This window comes from Corapipo altera, unplaced genomic scaffold (assembly GCF_003945725.1).
Source record: "Corapipo altera isolate COAL_440 unplaced genomic scaffold, ASM394572v1 53, whole genome shotgun sequence".
Lineage (NCBI taxonomy): Eukaryota > Metazoa > Chordata > Aves > Passeriformes > Pipridae > Corapipo > Corapipo altera.
This window is the reverse complement of record NW_020884900.1, coordinates 229,732-235,028: the sequence shown is the minus strand read 5'-3', so window position 1 is coordinate 235,028 and position 5,297 is coordinate 229,732.

Here is a 5,297-nt window from a genome sequence, read left to right as displayed (position 1 = left end):
CTGTGCTCTGAGCCAATATACAAGTCATACCTGATTGAATATTGCCATTTCAGAGCCACCATCTAATCACATTTTTCAGGCTGTGTGAACAAAATAATGTTGTTATAATTACACACAGTGTTTGTGTGTATGCGCACATGTGTATTATATATGTATAATGACATTGGGATGATAATATAGCTGTTTCTATTAGCTCTGTGGTATTAATAAGGTATGACAGAAAGTTATTTGATACCATTTGAAATCCCACTTGCATTTTCATATTGCTCTCAGATGTAATTCAAGGACTTGATTTTTATGAGTTATGGCTCTGATGTCACTTGTATTTTTGCCTCTAATAGGTCCCACCGGAGCAAAATTCATCAAACTCAATTAACAGCATCTGAAAAGTGTATCTTGGTTAGCAACCGATCAGGCAGAAACGGTGTGGACTTGGTTTTAGCTGACCCATCACCCTGTGCCTCTGCATGGAACCAGCTTTCCAGGCAGCAGGTAGCAGCTGCTGCATCATACTGTTACCGTGAGGGTTAAGCAAATATTTTTGGGGCTACCAAAGCATTGGCTCTTCCCATCCCACGGCTTCACTCCTTGTCTCGTAATACTCTGCAACCATCTGGGCATCTTCCTAGTTTCTGCATGTGGAGGTGATCTGTCCTAACACAGTCACTTTTTTACTGATTAATCTCTTGATATTCAGTGATGATAATTTTCCTTACGCAGCCTGATCCAGGAGCTCTAGGGCAGTGGGGTGCTTATTCCAGGCGAGCTCCTAGCAGTGCTACAGAGGAGTTAAAAACACGATGTCAGGGTGACAAAAAGAAGTGCAAGGTAAATAAAAATAACTCCAAATGCACATAGGAATTGAAGGCTGGGTTTTGAAAGCTGATCTCGTGTAGGGTTTTCTACTCAGTTTGGTCACTGATTTGGGCTGGTGGATCTTCTTATGGGAAGATAAATGCTCTGACTCCTGGTATTATTAATCCTTTGAACTGGTGATTCATACATCTGATCTAAAGGGCTTCCAAAGTGAGAGACTGATCCCAAAACCTGCTAGAGTAAACACGAGGCCTCATGGCAGTTTCACAGGGCTGTGCATCCCACCCCATGTGCTGAGCGGGAGCAGGGGCTGGCGTCGCCCTCACAGCCCCACCGTGACTCCACCTCCCACCCTGGACACTCCCTGTAAAACTTCTCTGTGTCTTAAAAGGCTGGAAGGCAAAAGCTCTGAGTAGAAAATCACCAACTGAAGTGGAGTACCCCCCAGCATGGCTGGCCCCCCCCCGTGCAGGCACAGCCCCCTCGCAGCGTGGGTCAGGCTGCGTTCCCTTCTAAGCACAAAGCCGGGCTTGAAGACTCTAATTGCTTCCTGTCTCCCAACATGCCTGACCACAACTATTTTTAATTGTAAGGCACGAAAATAAAGTTATTTAATAAATTAACGCTTCAAATGCTTTTTTGATTTCAACTTTGGTTGTTTATTAGGACCAGTCTTATTTTGGCTTCTATGCAGTCATTTCCAGCTACTGCTCTGTTTGATCCCCCTCTTATTTCCTTTGTAATCTACTGATCTTCTGTTGTTATCATTGCTGTGTTTTATGGGTTTGCATTACTTTATTGACTCAGTATACTGTAGGCTGCCTTTTTTTTTCTTCCTTCCACTGAAAATAGCCTTTTATGAGAAGCTTAAGCAAAAGCCTGGAATGTGCAAAGGAAAGCACAGAAACATTACAACATTTTGCACATTTCTTTTGGCCAGAGAAAGTTAGAAAATCTTCATATGAAGAAACCTATCCAGTGCCTGCAGGAAAAAATCCAGCATTTGATAATATGTGGAATTTCAATTTCTGCTACAAACAGGCTCTGTATTATTTTTATTTATTATTTTGAAGTATAAAGAGTTTTTCAGGGGGAGAAGGCTCCTCTACAGTTGATGTCAGAGCAACGATGAGTACACATACCCTCACTGCTGGGAATATGTGCTCTTCTATGCTGCCACAACCTCTGTTGCTATCCCATTCCAAATGCTACCAACTAGAAACTTAAGCAGGATGCTGATTGTCCTACCATCCAGCAGCACTAGATGAAGCAACACCAAGGGCTGGAGCTCTGGGGACAGAGGGTAAACTCTCCTTTTGCTCATGCTGTGCCCCCTCCCCTGACCCACAGATACTGAGCTCCTCTAGAACTGGCAGTTAGGTGGCGTCCTGGAGGAGCTCAATGCGTGTACTGGTGGCTTGGGCCATCCTGCATAACCCCTGCCTCCCCATGTCCTGCATGGATAAGCAATCCCTGCTGAGAGGACCAAAACATGCCCTTGCCTGGTTATCCAGCCTCACCACCTTCTTAATAGTGGTTATAACACCGTGGCTTGGAGGGAGGCTTGGAGAAGACTGTGGCTGGTGGGAAAAATTGGGCTCTGCAACTCTCAGAACCACGAGTGATTCTCTGTGCAGTGGGTGGGAGCTCAGGGTCAACACCGAAGCTGCCAACAATGCCTGGGCCCCAGCTGCTGGCATAGAAGCAGAGGGATTTGGGCACAGAGGTGGGTAGTTCTCTTTGATTTGCTTATATATTGTGAGAAAGGAGCAGCCCTACCTGCCTGAGACAAAGAAAACGAATAAACAAATAAAAACCTGTTGGTGCCCAATATATTGTCACAATTGTTTGAGGACAGTTTTATCTGTGTGAGAATATAACCCTGATTAAACATGCCAAGGTCAGTGGAAACAAAGGTGAATTGCTGAAGAAATGCAAGTTATTCTGTCCCAGAGTTCGCTGGGGGTGAAACGGAGCAGCACTCCCTGATTTGTGGGGATGTGTCGAGGTGTGGGTCCCACTTGCATCACCTCCCATACCTACCCAGCCCCTGCCAAACATCCTTCCTTCAGGGGACTGAGCTCCCAAGCACAAAGTGACAGACTTTAGTGGCCAAAAGGGCTGGTATTTCCAGCTCTCCTTAGCTGTTCTGCCCATTTTGCCCATCCAAGCTGAACTTATGCGAGGTGGAAGTCCAAGCACTGGTACCCACTGGCTCCGCACCTGCCCCATCCAGCATCTCAGCTCTCCCCTGGTGCTCACAGCCTTTTCACCCCTCTACAGCCAAGAGACTGTGAGGCCACAAACCAGACAGGCACTCGGGGTATTCCAGAAGGATACAGGACAGGAAAGATGAAACCTCTAAAAACTGGAAGGATTTGGTAATTCCTCCAGGACAACCAGTAGAAAAGCAGCCTCCTTCTGGAGAAGCACCCAGCCTCCCAGTGGAGCCTGCAACAGCTGCCCAGCCAGACCCCAGCACAGAGGATGTCGGGATGGATTCCTCACCTGTGTGATGCCAGTGCAAACCTTGCCTAAATTCCCATGTTGCTCTGTTCCCACTGCCCAAGGCCAAGCGAACCTTTGCCCACACCTCGCACAGGTTTCTCCTCATTCCTGGTCACCGAACATCACACCAGGGCTCACAGCGGGGTGGCCCCTCGTGCCCAGCAGGATTTGTGCACCAACCGTCCCCAACAGCCCTGCACTGTCCCGCACCACTGCTCTGCACTGCTGGTCCCACTGTCCCGCACTGCTGTCCCCCTGTTCCCCCACTGCTGTTCCCACTGTCCCTCTGTCCCACTGTTCTGGCTGTCCTGCTGTTCCCACACCGGTATTCCCACTGTTCTGCTATTCCCGCTGTCCTGCTGCACCCACTATTTCCGCTGTCCCGCTGCCTCGCTGTCCCCGCACCTCTGTCCCCGCACTGCTGTTCCCACTGTCTCGTCATCCCCACTATTCCCGCACTGCTGTTCCCGCACCGCAGCTCCAGCACCGCTGTCCCGCTATCCCCGCTGTTCCCACACCGCCGCCCGCCCCACAGCCGCCCGCCAGGGGGCGCCCCCGCGGCGCCGCCGCCCGCACTTGTTGCTGCCCCCCGCGGCGCGCGCTGTGTCGTGATGCACGCGGCGCTGACGTCACCGCCGGCGTCATTATTAACGATCTCATTCATCTGTTTATTTATTTGCTCGTCTGTTTATTTGCCTGATTAATTATTTATTTGCTTCCCTTTCACTGCGCCCCGCTGAGGCTGCTCCGAGCGTGTGCCCGCCCTCCCTCTTTACCCCCCGGTACGCCCCCGGGATCAGCGCCCCCGGAGGGGGCTCGGGACGGCAACGAGCCAAAAAAATGGGGAGAAAGTACCACTACTGAGGCACGACGCGTGGGGAGGGGGAGGATCGGTCCCCGCTTCGCAGCGCTTTCCTCCCGCCCCATGGTGTCGGGGTTGGCTGCCGGGGGAAAACGGCGATTAGGACAAGGTTCCCCCCCAGAGTCCGGAGATGGGCGGAGGGTGCTCCGGGGGGGCGGAGGGGCCGCGCAGCCCTCCGGCCGCAGCGGCATCTACCTGCGGGGCTGCGGCTCCGGGGCCCCGATGGAACTTTCCGTGCCCGACGCTGCGGGCGGACCTTGCGCCGGTGCGGAGTCCGGAGCGCAGCCTGCCACTCTCCCCGGCCGGGGCTCCCCGCGGCTGATGCTCCTGGCGGTGGCCGGAGCTGCCCGCGCAGAGACCGCGGAGGCTGCGCGAGATGCGCAAAGCCCGAGGCTCTCCCGACGTGCGGTGTGGCCGCGGGGGGCGGGTGGGGCGCAGGTAAAGGGGCCGCCCCGCTCCATCCCCTGCCCGCTGCCCCGGCCCCTCCGCGCCCGCCCCGGCACGTCTCGCTGCGCGCCCACCCATCGCAGCCGCCGCGCTCCCCCTCCCCCGGCCGCGCTGCCTGTTCCGGCCGAGCCGCGTCCCTCCACGCAGCGCCATGAATATTGATGTGTTTATATAATCGATAACCCACTTTCCATCCTTTCTCGGGGAAACAGCGATAAATAAATTAGGGACGCGCGCCTACCGCCCGCCCCTCAGCGGGCAGCCGCCGGGAGGAGGGGAGGGGGGGCGGGAGGGGTGGCAGCCCCCGCTGTCCGCCCCGCGGTGCCGGGCGGTGGGATCGGGTCGGGGCTCGGGGAGGGCGGTGGGAGCGCAGCGGGCGGCCCCGCCGGGCGCGCGCGCGGACGAGCAGCGCCCCTCGCGCCGCAGGAAATGGTCTTTATATTAGACATATACGGGCAGGTCCTGTCAGATCCGCAGCGCGCCCGCCCGCCCTTTCGGCCCCCCAAAAATCGCCGGGCTCCCGTAGCGCCCCCGCCGCCGTCCCGCCACCCCCGCGCCACCCCCCCGGGGCTCGCCGCCGCCCCGCGGCATTTTTGCCGGGCCGTGCCGGGCGTCGGGGGGCTGGCCGGCGTCAGGTGGCGCCGGCGGCGGGACGCGGCGGGGC